The sequence below is a fragment of the Apus apus genome, chromosome 2, assembly GCF_020740795.1.
Source record: "Apus apus isolate bApuApu2 chromosome 2, bApuApu2.pri.cur, whole genome shotgun sequence".
NCBI lineage: Eukaryota > Metazoa > Chordata > Aves > Apodiformes > Apodidae > Apus > Apus apus.
The window spans coordinates 43,159,077-43,177,147 of NC_067283.1; the positions used below are offsets into that span (position 1 = coordinate 43,159,077).

Genomic DNA, 18,071 nt, shown 5'->3' on the forward strand with positions numbered 1-18,071 from the left:
GGTGATCAAATACATGTATTCATTTGACAAGACACTGCTTAAATTTGACAGGAGAAAAGAGTTTGAGAGCAGGTACCAGCCTCACTGGGCCAAGTTACAGCTTCTGGTCAGTGGCTGAGCCCTGGTGACTGCAGGAGGGTTATGGATGACACACTGTAGGGCTCCATCCCTGTAGAGAACCAGGAAAAGAGGAGGGATGTGCACATGGATGTATGAAACCCTGTACCTCTGTGATTAGGCTGGGGAGCTTTTAATGTGTGGCTAGGAAGTTGTACCAAATCCATCCATGCTTATATCTGTTGCAAATGAGTGCTTGTACAAAATGAAATATTAGCCCTAACTTTTTCCCCCCATCCTTTGTGAAATAAGATTAAGGGAATGGCAAAAGACATGAGCTGAAATACCATAGGAAGGACCTGGCTGCTGGCTGCCTGCACCAAGGAATGAGGCGAGGACCCAAGGCTGCACAGGCTTATATGAGCACTGGTCCCAGGTTCCTGCTCATCTGAGACGGCTACAGCTTATGGTTGAGAACTGTAGAAACCACAGATGCTTCTATGGTGGCTTGAGTGACAGCCAGTTTTATTCCTTTTTTGTAGTGTGCTATTTTATTCATTTTACCTGGCAATTGCAAATAGGCAGGTAATTTAATTAGAGAGAACAAACTCCCAGTCGTGACTTCTCCCTCCCAACGCAGTGAGCTCAAAGACCAGTTTCCCAGCCCTCTCTTCCCCAGAGCTCAGGTACCAACTCGTCTGCAGAGGCTGAGGCTGGAAGTGCAGCTGATCATCTGTGGAGTCTGGAGAAACTTTTTCTGGTTGAGACTTTTGGATTTTATTCAGCTGACAGACAGGAATTATTGGAAACTCATTTGCATTGCAAGTGTGCATTAAAATGCATGATGTGTGTAAGGCTGGGGCTGGTGGAAGAAAAATGCATGCAATTTGTGGAAACTGTGGATTGTTATGACTCCTGAATTGGCATATTTATATGCTTCATTGTTCTTGGATTTGGGATTTTCTGTTTGTCAAATCTAGTGTGTGTGACATACATACCATGACAGACTTTGCTTTTTTTTCACTGAAGACCTTTCAATGCAACCAATGTCATGGCATATCCGTGACTACTGGGTGGTGGGCTAGATGGTCCATGAGAGCTCCTATCCAGCCTGCATTATTATTTTCCAGGAATATACTTGCCAACCTAAGATATTTCTTGAGAATTCATCACACTACAAATCAGAGTTGGGGAATGAATACAAATCCTCTGTGATGTTCCAACTGAGACAGTATTTTTAATCCTCCTTTCTCAGTTGTCTAAACACAGTAAAATTGAAGGCAAGATTAAGACCTGTTGTACAAAGGATCAAAAAATGTTTCTTGAGATGTAACATTAAGAAGGGTTTTTGATTTGGGAATCCCAAATGTTTTCCAGCAGAGGTGCAGAGCCCTTTGGAAATGTAATATATGCAGACAAGTACTGAATATCAGACAATCTGGCTGCTGAGACAGTTGTGGAAGTTGTGGAAGCCCCATCCCTGAAGTATTCAAGGGCAAGTTGGATGGGGCTGTGAGCAACCTGGTCTAGTGAGAGTTGTCCTTGCTAATGCAGTGGGGTTGGAACAAGATGATCTTTAAGGTCCCTTCCAACCCAAACCATTCTATGATTTTATGATCTTAGTCTTCTTTTGCAAGACACTTGGAGAGATCCTGCAAATGCTTCAGACTCTTGCAGGTGGGAAATTCACTGATGTTAAGAGAACAGATTTTAACCTCTTAACCTCTTTTCATATACAGCTGTATGGGACCAAGAAGTCATAATATGTCATAGCATGTAAAACGTTAAGTCACAGATTATATAAATTGTATTTCTTCTGGTCTAACAAATATACAAGTGTAAGTTATGAAAATATCTCACAAGTTTGATATGCCCACATCAATGTGATAGATACTACTTTTCTGTTAGATGCATTCAGCATTCCTCTCACGATACAGATTTATTAGACAAGGTCTTCTTGATGCTGAGAATGACACTGAGCAGCCTCACCGTTACTTCTCTGAGCTCTGCAGAGCACCACTGTTCGAATGTGCCTGTTACAAGTCACCTGGGTCATTGTCATGACTCAAACCACAGAGCCATGAAGTGGGTTACAACACAAGTCTCCAGTCCTGCACAGAGAACGAGCTCATTGGCAGCACAGACAAAGTGTCAGTGGAAAAGAACAAAGAAATTTAAGATCTTGTTGTTTTTCTCCTACTAGCAATAGGACAGGCTGCTGAAGAGAGGATTGATGGACAACTGCTGGTGCTATCTAACACTCAACTTGGTCTTCAGAAGCCAGGAGTATGTCAGGTGTGTGGGAGCTGCAGATGTATGGGAAAAGAGGAAGCTGGGGAAGTCCCTTTTGTTCAGAGCTGCTCTGAGTGAGAGGCCCAGAAAACTGGCATCCTGTGGTGTGACAGAGGTGGTGACAGAAAAGCCCCATTTCTCATGAGGGATAACACAAAGAGAAGTGGTACAGCTTTAGGCAAGAACAACATATCCCTGAGAAAAAAAAAAAACAACACAACAAAAACCAGGGAAAAATACAGTGTGTTTTTAATGTTTTGTGTGGCACTTTGAAGCTAGGAATTGTTATGAGTGCTAAATATTATGTTGCCTAATGTGTAAAATGGTGACTAATACTATTACATTCTGTCATACACAAGCCCTTGGGATGCGAATTCAAAGAGGCCCAATAAATAACTGTAAAATAACAAAACCCCACAAAACAGAAAACAAAACAAACAGACAAACAAAAAACAACAAACAAAACCCAACAAAAAACAAAGGGAAAAAAAAAAGGAGAGCTAAACCTCGCTTCCCATTTCAGTGAGAATGTGCTGATTGACAGTAGACTTGGGGAGACTTTTCTCATCCCCCTCAGGCAACAGAGCCCAGACCCAGCACAAGGAGAAGACTGGTGGTTGCTGAAGGAAGGGGCAGCTGTGGACGGGCACTGCCTGGCAGCAGGAACCCTTGGTCCACACAGCAACGACGGTCACAGCTACGACTCATTTCCCCTCATCCCTTTCGAACCAGGGAACATAGAGCAGCCCCAGCCATACGCCTCTGAGCTGTTCATGTAAAGCTCTCGGTGGCTTTTCGAGAGCCCATCAGCAGCTTTTCCTACAATAGCTCTGCTTCAGAACTGCTGCTCAGGGAAAGTGGTTATCTCGCTGCCACCCACTCTCCCGACTCCCGCTGGACACTGCCAGTGCTCTGCAGTCAAGGGTACAGCCCTCCTTCCTCCTACACTTTGCCAGCATTAGTTTTTTTCCCCTGAGTTTTTGCATCATTTGTGTGTGCTGTTGCCAAATGCAATTACAGTAAGGGCAGAGGGAAACAGGATCATGGCCGACCAGATCGCTTGCTATAGTGACATGACAGTCTTGATGGATACGTGATGGTGGTGGATGCCATTTCCCCCTCCTTTATCAAGGTTTTTGCCACAATATCTCATAGCATCCCTGTAGCCAAATTGGGGAGCTGCCGTTTGGTTCTTAGGGGTTCAGTTCTGGGGCTGGCACAGTTTTTACCATGGAGCTGGGCAAGGGTCAGAGCACACCTGTGACAAGTTGTTGATGTCAATCCTTACAGGCTCTGTTGAAGGGACATTCCCAGCTCAGTCACCCCATATTCCCTGCAGTCCTGGTGATGCCTCAATAAAGCCCCAAAGTGGTTCCAGCCACAGGTGTCCCTGCAAGTCCCGCCAGGCACTGCTGCTGGCTCCACAGGGGGGCAGGGTGCTGGATGCAATGCATGGTAGGAAAGCCTCAGCCAGTATGAGAGAAAAAAAAGCCATGGGATTGTTTCCCTAAACCCAGATATAATAAGTGGAGCTTGATGAAATGTGTTGGATGAGCACGTCTTGCTTGTGGCTGTTTCTAGGGGAGCAATTTTTTCCTTTTTGCTTTTAATTAGCCAGGCTTAAATTAGCAGCATCTACTGTTGATATTCCTCCGTGAACAGCTAGAACACTTTCAATCAGGAGCCTTATTAATATGCAAAAAGTGATTTGTTTTGATTTCAATCTGGAAGGGTTCTCCCCCACCCTGAGTTTCCATTTCACTATCTTCTGCTCTGAATGATGGTGAAATTACTGTGTCATGGCCATGTGAGAGAACTCTGGGGAGAGGGGAAAGACTTAGAATCATAGAATCATAGAATGGTTTGGGTTGCATGGGCAGGGACACCTCCCACTAGACCAGGTTGCTCAAATTCCCACCCAACCTGGCCTTGAACACCTCCAGGGATGGGAAGATGGCGAGTTTCAGAAACTTCCATCCGAGCTGGTATTTGTTCTGCTCTATTTTTCTATGCTGAAACAACACTCTGCCGTGGGAGACCCACCTAGGTTGCTGTGGTCTCTCACAGGGCAATTAAAATGTACATTGTGATTATATTTTTTTGCTTCCCAAAGGCACTAGGACTCTTCTCAGCTACCTCATCCTCTCTCAACATACAGTTTTGGACAGGAGGAAGGTACAAATTTTTTTATTCCTTAATTCCTGAATCATTTCATCAGTATGTTTGCTTTACTGTATTCATCCTGCAGATGACTGATGCTGATCTGTGCGTAGAAACACGAGCCAAATGAGCCTCACACGTGGTAGAGGGTTTAATTAGGTCTTGCTAGGAACATCAGGTCCAAAGTCTCTTTCCTTGCTACAAACTTTTCAGGCTGATGTGGCAGCAAACTTAATTTGTTCACTTCTCTTATCTGTAAGTCTTTGTAGAGGCACAGACATCAAGGCTGAAACTGAGCCAAAATGGCAACACCGATGGCTGAGACCCGATTTTGAGATGTAGAGCATCATCTCCTCCTCGCCTTGCAATGAGGTGCAGTCAGCTTCCTCATCAGCCTCTTAGTAGGCTCTGTCTCTGTCTGTAGATCATGAGGTCTTTAAATCTGTTTCTGGGAGATACACCCAGATGGGGATGGTTGGGGCTTTTTATTATTACTTTTTATTATTACAAGTATTGAAAACCCTGCTGTGTGTCATAACCCTACTGCCTTATGTGTGATGCCTATATGGTGAAAGCTGGGGAAATGCTGAAAAAACCTGAAAGGAACCGAACTTCTTGGCCTTTTAAGCTCCCTTAACACAGCAGGGGTAGCAGGCAGAGAGAGGTGTGCCTGCCCACCCCACACCCTTGCAGAAGACACTCAAGAGCACCCATACCCATGACACTGTGCTGTGGGTAGAGGCTGGTGTGGGCAGAAGTTTTGCTCTCCCCCACTTAATGCTAATTTTTATAGGAAAAAATCACTTTGAAGTGGTTTGGATATTTTTTTTCTCTGTCTGAGGAAATCCTGGTATTTGTCACTGTTAATCTGGGCTATGCTCAGTAACACAGTGTCCAATTTTTTCAATTAAACTGTTTCTAAAGATGGATTTTTTCCTTCTGTGAACGTATGGGGAAAACTAATTTATTTTTTCCTGACCAGATCTATGGAACTTGGTGGATTCCAGTAATGTGCTTTAATTAGAAGAAGAGACCTGGTTCTTCAGATGTAGGTTAAAGTGATTGATGTTGGGTTTGAACCCAAGATCATGAAAAGCAGTGATTTACACAGCAAAAATCATCTGGTCTGGCACTACTTGCCTTAGTCAGGTTGTGTAATTACAAGTGTTGAGTAATGAGAGCATTTCGTGCCTTATCTGCTGTTCATACCACCTCCCCAACCAGGTACACCTCCCAGATGGGGACATGGGGATAAAAACTCAAGGCAAGGAAGGAGATCATTCCATATTAGAGTAAGAAAAGGACCTTAGCTGGGGATAAGCATCCCATGTTCTCCAAGTAAGGGGTGATGCCTTCAGCTGGGGGTCTGTCTGCGAGGCAATGAGGTTTTGAGTGAGGGGGCTAACAGTAATGCCTCTGAATGACACTTGCTTCTGGGGGTTGGAAGGACAGACTTTTGATGTGTGTTTTCAGTGTGCCTTTCTTTAACTGCAACTCCTCCTGTGTCTGGGGAATTGGAGCCCCACGTGTCCCCGGAAATTAAAACAAAAACTGGCTTCATGGCATTTCCTGAAATGTGTTTTCATCTCATTGAATCTGTCCTAACAGCAGCCCTGAAGCATCTGAGATTTCATTTTCATCTACTAGTGATCAAAAGCAACATCAGCAAGGAATAAATAGAGAAAGCCACGCTGTGGGGATATTAATTCACATGACAAGGCAAGTGCAGTTTGCTTTATTAAAAAAGAAAGCTCATGTGAGGGTTATCTTGGTCAGTGAGCATTTCAATCACTGTGAAACATCTGTATTTTGCAATCTGGTATTTTTCTGGGGCTTAGCTTTGAGTGAGTAAGTCTTTAACTCCTGTGAATGAAGCTGCAGCTCCAATGAAGGTGCCTGAATTTGTGATGTTTGTGGGACACATGCAGCCAAGGCAGAGGCTGAGAGGGGAGCTCAGCTGAACCGTGCTGGAGGCATCTGTGTTAATGGTATTTGGCTGCTGGAAATCTGCTTGCTCATCCCAGCAGGGACAGGGAGGCTTTTTGGTGAACATCTCTTTCCCCAGCACAACTAGTTTGTTTGCAAAGGCAAAAAATGCACACACACATCCCCCTGCCCCCAGTAGGTGGGCTTTCTTTCACTCGGGGAAAAACAAGCCAAGTCCATGTAAGCTGGCCCAGGACTGAGGTGCCTGTTGCAGTCTAGAGCATAGAAAGCTCATTTTGGCTGCCCTGACTCTGGTGTTACCTCTGTGCCAGGGCATGTACCACCTCCCACTGCAGGCAGCTGCCTGCACCCTCACCACCACATTGCTGGGGGGAGGAATGCCTGGGTTACTTTTCCCTGACAGCAGGCACTTCTCCTTCATGACAGGATGAGTGATGCTGTTCCCTCGGCACATGCTGCTGGGAGCAGTCACCAGCTCTGCTTCCCTTACCTTGTCATTAAGCAGCAAAGACATTGCCATTTTGAATCCAGGGCTTGAAGACAGTATGCTTTTAATTCAAGTAATAAAACCAGAAGGGGTTTTTCAGCAACAGAGATGCCAGAACGCAATTCAATATTTCTGGGTTTAGACTAGCTGAAAGTGGGAAGAGATCAAAAACCATTCCTGGAGTAAAAGAGGACTGCTGCTTCTCACCAGTTATCACACACTGCAGCTGAAGCAGGACATGCTGCCATTGCATTATGGGTCTCTCTGGAAGTCCCTAAGGTAGAGCAACAACAAAAGTGTATTTGGAACAATAAAATAATAAACTAGATACACTGAAATCTAGCAAAAGGAAAGCTTAAGGAGACCTTCCCCTGGAAACACCCTGCTGATGGGCAGTGGTTCCTGGGGCAGGCGGGGATTTTTATTCTCCAAGAATCTCCTGCAATATGTCTCCAGAGTTGGGGTAGGTGCTGGCCCATGCAGCTTCCCTCCCAGCACCCAACAAAGTGCCTATGCCCTCCTGGGAGCAGGGGATTTTTCCTGGCATGAAGTGGGCATGGCAGAGCAGCTTCCTGGGCTGTTTTGTGCATCCTTTTCAAAATGATCTCTGTGGCCGAGAGAGCTGCGTGCACTAAGCTCACATGTGGGCAGTTCTTTCCTGCTAGTGCATGGTTGGAGGGACTAGGTCTAATCAAATGCAGCATAAAAACTCAATGAGGCACACGTAGGTAGTCTTGTTAAAGCACAGAGCCCTGTTAGAGAAATGTTTGACAAAGTGCTATTTGATAAAGAAGAGCCGTAATTTTTGGAATTTCCCATATACATAAAGACAAGGGAAAAGACACAGCAGAGTCTCCATTGCTTTGGCTTTTAAGCAGGGAGAACCTCTTCAGAGCATGGGTTATAAACTTCTCTGAGTAGTTTATGTGATCTTCAGAGACTGCTTACTCTCTTCTTTTGTTTACATCAACCTTTGAGTGAAATGGTTATTTAGGCTTACTTGGGTGATTTTTATGCTCTCTGTGGTGCTACTTCATTGCATAGTGGATAAGTTTTGGCCCCTTTTATGGGCATGCTTGAGACCAGATTATATACTGGGAGGACTGATTTTTATTATTTTTTTTTCTTTAAAAGGTATATAATATATATACCTGTATTTGTGAACTGTAAAAGTCACTGTCAGTCATTTATTACAGGGAGATCAAGCTGGGCATCACCAAGCCCCCTGCACTGCAGAGCAATCACCTTAGAGCAATGCATACAGGGCTATGCAAATTAAGTTCTGAAGTAGCACACCATCTCTGCTGTCCAAGGCCTGCATTTCACAGCTTTTTCACCCACTGCAAGATCATGTCCACTCAGTGCTGTCAGCTGAGTGGTGCTTGCTCTCTAGCTTGTGGTTTTGGCATTGCCTTGCCTGCTGCTGCTGGTGGGGTGGGAGGCTGTGGCAAGGCAGACTGGCCTCCCAGCCTCTCTGCTATGGGGACACTCTCCCTTTCCCTCCCAACTCCCTTTTGTTTGTTCTTTTTTTTTTTTTTCCCCCCATTTTCTTGCTTTCTTTGCCACCAGCCATCTTCCTGCCATGTGCCAATTAAACCACAGCTCCCACAGAAATTATTTCGAAGGACCAAGCACAGAATGAACAGGTGGGAGTTTCATTGGTTATTTTATCTGACCAGCCTTGCTGAAAAAAAAATCCTACTTTGGTTTTTAAAACGGTAGCTGTGAACAAGCCCCTTTTCCACCTCCTTAGTGTCACCCCTTACCGCACTGTGCTATGATGCCTGAGGACTGTTTCTGTATTGTCTCCCTCCTACTGAGATGCTTTTGTAACACTGAAATAAAACCTGACTCAGGTTTGCGGGTACCAAAAGTCAGTCCCACCTACTGTTTGCTTTGCAATGCTGCCTGAAATACAGTTTTAATTTCGTATCAGTCGTTTGCAAAAGAGGAAGCCCAATTAAAGTGACTAAAAGGGAATCGGTGAGCGGCACTTTCCATGAGGAACCCCAGGGTAACAAAGCAGCGTGCATGCAAACACAGAAAGTGAGAGATGCTGAGCCCCACTGTGCCTGTCAGCTTGGCTTCTGCATGCAGGGGAAAGAGAACAAAATTCACAAGGACGCTACCCTCTGAAGTGCGATGTGCACCACTGGCAAGGCCAGCAAGGAAACAAAGACAGCCATTCAAAGTAATTGAAGAGCAGTTATAGTACTAAGTGGATGAGCTGAGAAAATAAATCCATCAGATTCAGATTTTAAAGAGTTCAAGAGTGAAATTAAATACTATTTGTTTAAATATAAAAAGCTCTTTCAGAATAACAACCTCTTAAAAATAAATTTTAAAAAAACCTCACAAGAGATTACAGCCCAGCATTTTGGTTCTGATAGACTTTGCTCTTTTTTTCCCCTGCCACTGAGCACAGTGTTTTATTAACATTTTAAAAGTAGGCTTATTAATGATTCTAATGGGGTATTTTGAGGGGGATAAACTACCATTTTTGACAACAGTACACAAGTAGGAGAAAGGATCTGACAAGCACCAGAAAGCTCTCCAGGCATACCCAGACTGTAAGGGCCTCCTGTTTTGGGGGGCTATCCAGAAAACCAGTGAGCCCTTCTTTTTCCAGCTCAGCTGCCAGAACTGTAGGCATTTATTTTAGAATAACACACAGATTTAAAACCCATGTTGGACTATTTATTTTGTGCATTCACCTTTCACTGCAGCACATGCTAACATCGAGTGCTTCTAACTGCTAAAGGGAACAAACAGAAATTGTTTGCACCACCTGAAGCTGACAGTGGGCTATTCTGCCTGGGATCCACCCCACGAGACGACAGGATCAGGCCCCTTAATGCCAAGCAGGAGTGCTTGATTTTCCACAGCAGTGCTACATCAAGTCAAGGTATTCCTCCATATGCTAGGAAATCACTTTAGGAAAACATAAAAAGTGTGATGGATTCATGTTAGAAGCAGGGTGAACAATAAATGCCCCAAGGGTACCTCTGAAGTGTGAGAAATTCTTCAGTGAAGGGAATTGAAAATGACCCATCTCCACATATCACACTTAAGAGAAACATGGAGATAGTCTATCAGGTCACCCACCACCAGATATTAAGCATGAACCTATTTCAAATGCTATGTGTATTTACTGAGAGAACCTGAATAGGTCAAACAGGTTTCTGGTTCACAACAGAAGATGAAATAGTGTTTAGTTCCATATATGAATAGCTGCTCATGTAAATCAGTGCACCTGCAGGGGTTATTTGGGCTATTTCATTGTTGCCTCCTGTTTCTAAAGAATTGTGTATTTTAACTCATGAAAAAAACCCTAGAGGGAAAGGTATCAAGCTTTAAAGCAAGGTTATAGTAAACAATGAGACTACCACACACAACACATGGTTTGTGTTAGCAGAGTACAAGTTTAATAAAACAGATTTTTTGTCAGGTTCACAAATTCGTGATCCTCTTTGCCATAGTACCAGAATCAGAAACATAGTCTTGCTTTTCCTCTTATCAACAACAACAAAAGCCACTGCTAGCCTGCATCAACAGATTGCCCTCTCCTAATGTACACATGAGCATCCCATACATATCTTATGCTGCTCATGATCTAAGTTGTGGATTTTTTGCTATGAAGCGAATTCATGGTTACTTCTGTAGGAAGCCCACCTGAACAGAAAGATTAGGATGTGTCTAATGTAGCCACCTTTGCCTCCTTTGATGTGCATTTCCAGGCTGTCCCACACTATTTCTGACCTTGTGCATATCCTGACTCTCCCCTACATCTTAACTCCCTACCAGCAACCATATATTCAGGATGGGACTTGAGTAATTTTTACTGTCGGCTAAATTCAGATGAGTTAGGATAACAAAGAAAACTTAAAAAAAAAATCCTTAATCAGTTCTATGTTACCTTAATGGTTTACTCTCTGCATTTCTCCACTTTGCTTTAGACATATCTAGTGTTTTATGTCATACAAGAGAACAGCCAGCCAATACCTAAGAGCATATAACCCAGTCTATCTTGGCGAGTGGAAAGGAAAACCCACTACAGCTGGAAAAACCTACCAAAAAATCCCCCACCCTGAATCCAAGAGCCGATGGCTGCTTTCAGAGATCAAAACTGAACAACATTTCAGTTTGACTTTATGGATTGTATAGGGCTATCAGCTTTGTGCTGATGAACACAAGCCAGTTTGGGTTGGAAAGTGCCCTGTTGTAACCTGCTCCCCTCAAACTAACATCACACCAGCACTGCAGTGCAAGGGAGGAGGCAGGGAAGAGTCTGCATTTCAGATCTGGAATGCATGGCACTTGTTACAGGACCACTCTAGATAAGGTGGGTTGGAGTGTGCTTTGCTGTCCCCCTACAGCTAATTATTTATGAAGGAATGCAAAATCAAGTATTTTCTCTGTTTTAAGGACAGCAGCTGGTACTGCTTCTGGGCAACATCACTGTTTATTTCTGGTGCTTTTTCATTCATTACAACACACCTAGGGCTGTTTAGTATCACTTCCAAGGAGTCTGGCTTCTTTCCTGGTATATATAGCAACTCTTACAGAAAATGTGGGATTGGGTGTCTAGACAGGGAAGGGATCAGGACTAGTTGCAGGCAAGGACCACAAGCACGACTGTCAGGGAGAACTACACATGGAACATGCGGAAGCTTTTTTTTTTTTTTTTTTAACTTTTTTCCACAGCTTAATAAAAGTCATCTCTTCCTTAACATTCACACAGCATGCAAACAGGCAGTGACCGCGTGGCTGACAGCACTGCCCTGTGCCTGCTGAAGCACTGCTCTGCACTGCACAGCAAGGCCGGGTGTTGGGGCCAGACCCACAGAGATATTTAGGGGCCTAACTTCTATTTCAGACTTCAGTGGGAGGCCAGTGCCTAAATAGGAGTTGAGCACCTGATTACCTTTGCAGGTCTGGGGATGGGCAGAGGCAGCCAGGAGGTGCTCCTCGTCCCCTGCCTGCCCACCAGAACCTCTGCTCTTCTTCGGCAGGTGGTTGAGCTGTGGTGTGGTGCGACCCTGGTGTTGTGAAGTAGCCGTTCTCCGACTGGCGACGGCCTGATTCACAACACCAGCTGCTGCACAGCACCTGAGGGGGTCCCCATCCGGGCATCTCCACGCTCTGTCCTCCTCCAGAGTCCATCTTCCATACCACTGCATGCTGAAAAGCAAAGTGACAGGGTTATCCATTGATCCGCTGGGTTATACACACCTACCTGTTTAAAGTATGAAAATGTAAAGGGTGTATGTCTCCAAGGAAAAAAAAAAAGAAAAGAAGAAATAAAAGTGGCAAATTTGTGCTGTGCTCAAGACCTACTGCTTTGTAGAGGTGGACACTGCAGGACGATGCCAGTAATATGTACAGTTGCATTCCTGCTATTAATTTCCTGCACTCATCTCAGGAGGGATGGAGGTTTGCAGGCAGGGGAAACAACCTAGAAACTCAGCCAAGCCCTCACAGACGGGCAGAAGCAGGCTGCTTTTCACAGACCCCAGGACACTGTTGAAAGAAGAGCAGTGCCCCAGGGACCATGTGGCTTCCTGAGCACAACACTGCCATTAATACTCATGCTTGGACCCTGTTTATTTCTCCCAGGTGGCTGAAACACCAGAGCATGCATGGTTCATTCCCAGAGGTTGCCTCAGTGTTTTGACATTCAGGAAGATGCTTCTACCAACAGAAGTCATGCTGGAGGAGCCCTGAGTGTCCTGGTCTGCAGGCCTCCATTCCCCTGTGAGGTGCCCATCCCTCAGAAGCTCACAGCCACTGAGGGACACAACCCACTGCTGACCAGGAAAGCCAGTCTTCTTTTAAAACCACACAAGGAGTGACAGATTGTGGGGGCTTTTGCTCAAGGGAAAAAGCAATCTCACTCGCCTGTGCAGGGCTGACACTGGTGGGCGTGCTGACCATCACAGCCTGCACACAGCCTGTCTCCTGGGCAGCACCAGAGCTCAGTGTTGCAATGCTGCAGCACTACAGGAATGGCTCTGGGGAGAGCACAGGTCCAGGCAGCTCTGCAGCTTTCCAAGCAGGCAAAAAAATGTGGAAATGAAAACAGGCTTCTCCCTGATTTTCCTCAAAAAGCTGCAATGGTACGACTTGCTTGAAATAGGTCATTCTTAAGGGGCTACCAACAACTCCTTATTGGGCTAATTCATCTAGGCACATGTGAAAAATAAGCAAATAATAAACCTCATCCTGTGAAATACAAACTTTCCTCAGCAACCAAAACCCAGAAGAAAGCCGAGTTTCCATGAATCAGCTTGGGACTATCCCTGGGACAAGGACCCAGAGTCTTTAAGCAAATCTGACAGAAAGAAAGCGATGTGAAGCCTAGCCAAACCTCCTGCTAGTTCTTATTGGTTCTCCTGAAACAGGTTAGATGTGGAGGCCAAACTACTGAGCTCACTGATGAAGGAAGCATCCTCTCCCCATCCATCCCCACCACCCAATTTAAGTGAAAGGAAACTTCACGTGTTGTCACAAAAAGGAGATGTGGTTGTATTTAGACCCTTGGCTGAAAAGTGATTAACATATGCACTGACAGAAGACATCCCAGAGAGACAGGTAACGGTTTGGTCACTGTAGGAAATGGAGTTAAATTTCTTGACACCCGTGCATGTGTGAACACTTGTAAAGTCTCAGTCATGTTGTAATACCAGAGCTTTTATTTAAAGAGCAGTTTCTGGAACTTAAATACATTGAAAAAAACCCGCATGTATTTATATTTTATGCATATCTATTATTCAGCCCTCAGCCCTGAAAGGAAAAGCCTGAAAGCTGAGCTGGTGTTGTGGCTGGTGCTGATCAATGCTGACACGATAATGCCAGATGAAGGTGAATCGTCTCCCCTGAGCAGATCTTTCACTGCGTGTGGTGGCACTGAGCACACTTGACGAAGCACACTGTGTCACACACAGTGATGCCAAATACTTTTTGTACCTCTTCTGTTCCCTGGGAACGCTAAAGTCTGCCACTGGTATTGTGGGTGGGAAAAGGAAAACAAAAGATACAAGCCTGTTTCAAGGTTGCTTAAATCCTTCTGAAACCTTTCATGCAATCTGCGCTGAAGTAAAAAGCAGGGTACTGTATAAGCATTGCTTGCTCCCTGAGGAAGCTAATTTAAAAGCCTTCTCAAGTAAAAAAACAGTCTTTTATGTTGTACAAGTGAGAAATGAACACTGTATCTAAGACTTTCTCTCCCCTTAATGCACCAGAGATAAGAGGTTGGATTTCTGCTTCTTTACCCCCTTGGTCAAATAGCCTGACGTAGTCTTCTATTTCTGAGCTGAAATGTTAATATTCTCCCATTTTTACATCGTACAATTTTATTCACTCGTCTACTGGCGATAGGTTTAATGTTCTTTAACACAACGTGGTTTGAAAGCTTTGTTAGGATTTCAGCCAGATGACGCATATGTAAGTGTACCATCTCCTAAACCGCTGAGTAAGCAGCGGCTAGGGAACTGCATTTCCCCATGCTGCCCAGAAGGCTGGGTCTAGAAGCCCTGAAGAAAATCACCAGAAGCAAATATTTACATTAGAATGACACTAGTCCCTCACCAGAAGAATCTAATCTCCTATAAATAGGAAAATAAACTTTTCAGTTTGGGGGGAAAAAAAACCCAACAACTTAAAAAACCCCACAATAGTACTGATACCCTGCCTAGGAATTAGCTTTTTTTTTCCTCACCCCCCCCTTCGCATCTAGAAACAGGAAAGTGTAAGGAGAAACAGTGTCAACATGCTGGTTTTTATATGCCGACTTTCTGGGTGATGAGCAGGACTTGGGCACAGAGTCAGCACAGGAGTCAGGACATCAAACTGCAACCCCATCCCACAAGATTATTACCACCCTTAATATCCCATGTAAATAGATTTCCTTGCTTTGGTCACAGCAGTCTATTAATTCAGCCCTCTTGTCTGGTACATCTTTATCCTCTGCAGGTTAATCCTGCCAAATTCCTTTGCTGTAGTACATGTCACACAGCATATAATATCCAACAATGCAATTTTGCTAATCCTGTTTTATCAGCTTTGTTGCCCTGTCTGGTCAATCCAATAGCGAAAAACCGCACATAAGGTTTCCGCCAACATCTCCCTCTCTTTTGCCCCCCCCCCCCCCCCCCCCTTTTGCATGGTTTCAATTAAATAGTTTGAGAGCAGAAAATAACATTTGGATATCTGCCAATGTCCTTCAGAAGCAGAATGTCAAGGCGCTTAATTATATAGGTCTCCCAACTCTTTCAGGCGCCCCACCTACCCAGTCAGCTGAATTTGCTAAATGCAAGTGTAAAAAATCAGCTCAAATCTCTTTTTAAAACACTCTCCACGCATTAAGGGATTGAAGATGGCTGAATAGCGATATATTTATCGCCCATTATCTTACTAAAAGATTAAACAAATGAGTAAAGACTGTCTCATTAACAGTTCTTTGTTGTCTTGTTTACTGTTTAGTGGACTCATTAACATTAATTATTAGAAGAGGAACATCAATTATTGCAATAACCTTTGTCAAGCCTAGCAAACTGACTGCTAAACAGCAAACCGTGTTTATCAGTCAGGATTTGCGTGGACAGAAAGAAGGAAAAGACTCCCGAAATCCTCGAGGATGCTCTAAGGCAGCTGAGATCCAGCCTCGCTTGTTAGTTCTGGCATCAGCAGAGCATCCTGCTTAAGGCCTCTAGGCAGAGAATAAAAGGGTAACTAAATCCTGAGCTTAACTCCGCCAGACTTGCTTACCCAGCTCTAAGTGGCGAGATGTGAACAAAGGGATCCCTACTTCCTCTGGCGCTCGCCGGGCTCTATTTATTACACTGATTATTTTAGCGCAGGGAACAGCCCTTTCTCTCCCCCGTCATCAGCGCAGTGCATATGCGTGTATAAATATAACTCAGACTGCAGCATCGATTTCAGGATTCTCTGTCAACACGTCGCTAGAGCTGACTGCTTTATTGCCTCAGGTGAAGGGCATTTTTACACCGTTGCAAGGTATTATGGCTTAGGCTCCCCACTCCTCCTCTGCCCACTGGTTTCTTTTTCCTTTTGACAAAACCAATCCCAGGTGGAGATCTCCTCTGCCTGAGCAGAGATTCAATGTTGTATCACTATTTTAAACACACCAGGTATTCCAGTAGCTCTAGCAGAAATTAAGTATCAGCAGTAGCACATCCATTATTTAAAATACTGTGAGGCGAGTTGGATCCCTGAAGCTGGATCCCTCACCTCTGACTGTTTTGCAGCCTAAATACAAGCGCCAGCCTGTGCCCAAAACCGAAATTAACCTTTTCAGAATGACCCTGATCCAAATCCAGGGCTCCTAAGATTACATTTATATACAAACAGAAACAAGGGCAGCTAAGCGCTGCATTTTTTGCAGATGCTTCCACAACTACATGCTGTGAGCTACTGAGAGTGAATACTCAGATCGCTCCTTATGCCAGCCAGGTTTTAAAGAAATAAACCCTTGTAATTTCTGCAAAACTGCCCTGTGATGGCCACCCCATGCTCAGCACCCCCCGAGCCTCCCTCTTTGCCCCCCGGCCCCACCAGTGTGGTCCAGCAACGCCTTCCCTTTGCTGCCCCTTGTAGCACATCGGCTCTACCTGCATCCCCCTGCTAATTAAAATGTGAAACAATTAAGCTGTTTGCTAAATTAGCGATTCTGGCCCAACAGGCTCCTGGCCGGAGAGAGGTCCACAGAGACGGTGTAGCCTGTTACGTCGGCATGAATTTGTGCTGACAGGACAGTCCATCCCTCTTCACATCTTTGGACAGCTGTGCTTACCTAGCAGAATGTAAACATCTCTGAACTTTGCTTACTGGATAAAAGGAAGCATTAGTTTCCTATTGCATTTCCTCCTACAAGATCAATCATACAGGCGGGCCAGACACAGCATACCTATGTTTCTAATTAATCTCGTGAAAGAAGAACATCTCCTCTCAATCGATTGCTATATTTGTATGCAGTCTCCCTGCAAGAGAGGGACTGGAAGAAGAAAACAAAAGCTGGTAGCAGAATAATAATCAGCCGATTCCTTCACAAAGGTATGTGCTATGTATGCACAGTAAGATTTTTTTTTTTTTTGTGAGCTTGTTTTCTATTGGAAAAAATCACCTTGTAACCAATGTTGATCACTCACACTGGGGACTTAAGGATTGCTTTTAGATGTCCTGATGGAGGAACTTTGTTTCATTGTGGTGAAATTCAAAAGGATTTTTTGCTGGTTTCCACCAAAGCAATACATGTCTACTTCAAAATAATGTTCCAGATGCCTTACTGTCCTTGCTAAGTGTTACTGACTGCAGACAGCAAAACTGAGCACCACATGGTTTGTACACTACCCTGTTTGTGCATAGAAGACTCCTTCCGACCAACTATCTGCTCATGAAGGACATCTTGTTCACATTTTCCTTACTGTGCATGGGAATGTTTAAAATCCAGACCAAGGAAATATTTGTTAAAAAACAAACCAAAGCGCTCACACCACAACATGCTAGATGATCTACAAAGAGTAATTTCCTTGCCCTCTCAGGGAAAGAAGTGTGTGCAAAGTTACTCAAATGCAGAATGCTTAGAAAAGAGAAGGGAAAGCAAGCGCTTTTCAGCAGCTCCTAGGATCCAGAGCTGATTCTTGCTACTGTTTTAGATCCATCAGTTTCATTGAACAAAATGCATTGAGCTCACTGACGTTTGCACTGGGCCAACATATTCTTTATAATGAAAAAATAAATAGACTCTGAGACATGTTTAGATGAGATGTACACTTCTGATAGGCACCGTACTAGTCTAGGGTGTCAATGTCCATTTGATTTAAAGCAATAATACAAAGATTTGCTTGCAGAATGCAATACTGGGACAAATCAGAGCCTCTCCTCCATTACCAGAGTAGCAGCTGTACAGGGCTGCTACCATTCACTATGGAGATCCCTCTATGATACTGCACACAACCTGCTTTACAGGCTTGGAGATTAAAGACTAATGCTTATATAATCAAATATTCAGAAGTATTGAACTGTACATGTCTGAGAGGAGGAAAAAAGCCCCATAGATTTTAGGAAACTGATTTACAACAATAGCAAGCAGCACAAGAAGCAGCACTTC

At 44.3% G+C, this 18,071-nt stretch overlaps 1 long non-coding RNA gene across 2 annotated transcripts in view; it reads right to left on the reverse strand.

The window, feature by feature from the left end:
* Positions 1 to 10,345: 10,345 nt before the first annotated feature.
* Positions 10,346 to 18,071, reverse strand: part of LOC127380947 (uncharacterized) — a 73,375-nt gene continuing 65,649 nt past the window's right edge. For both annotated transcript variants that reach the window (XR_007888616.1, XR_007888615.1), the window contains exon 3: positions 10,346 to 12,124. This is a non-coding gene — a long non-coding RNA (uncharacterized LOC127380947). The remainder of the gene's footprint in view (positions 12,125 to 18,071) is intronic.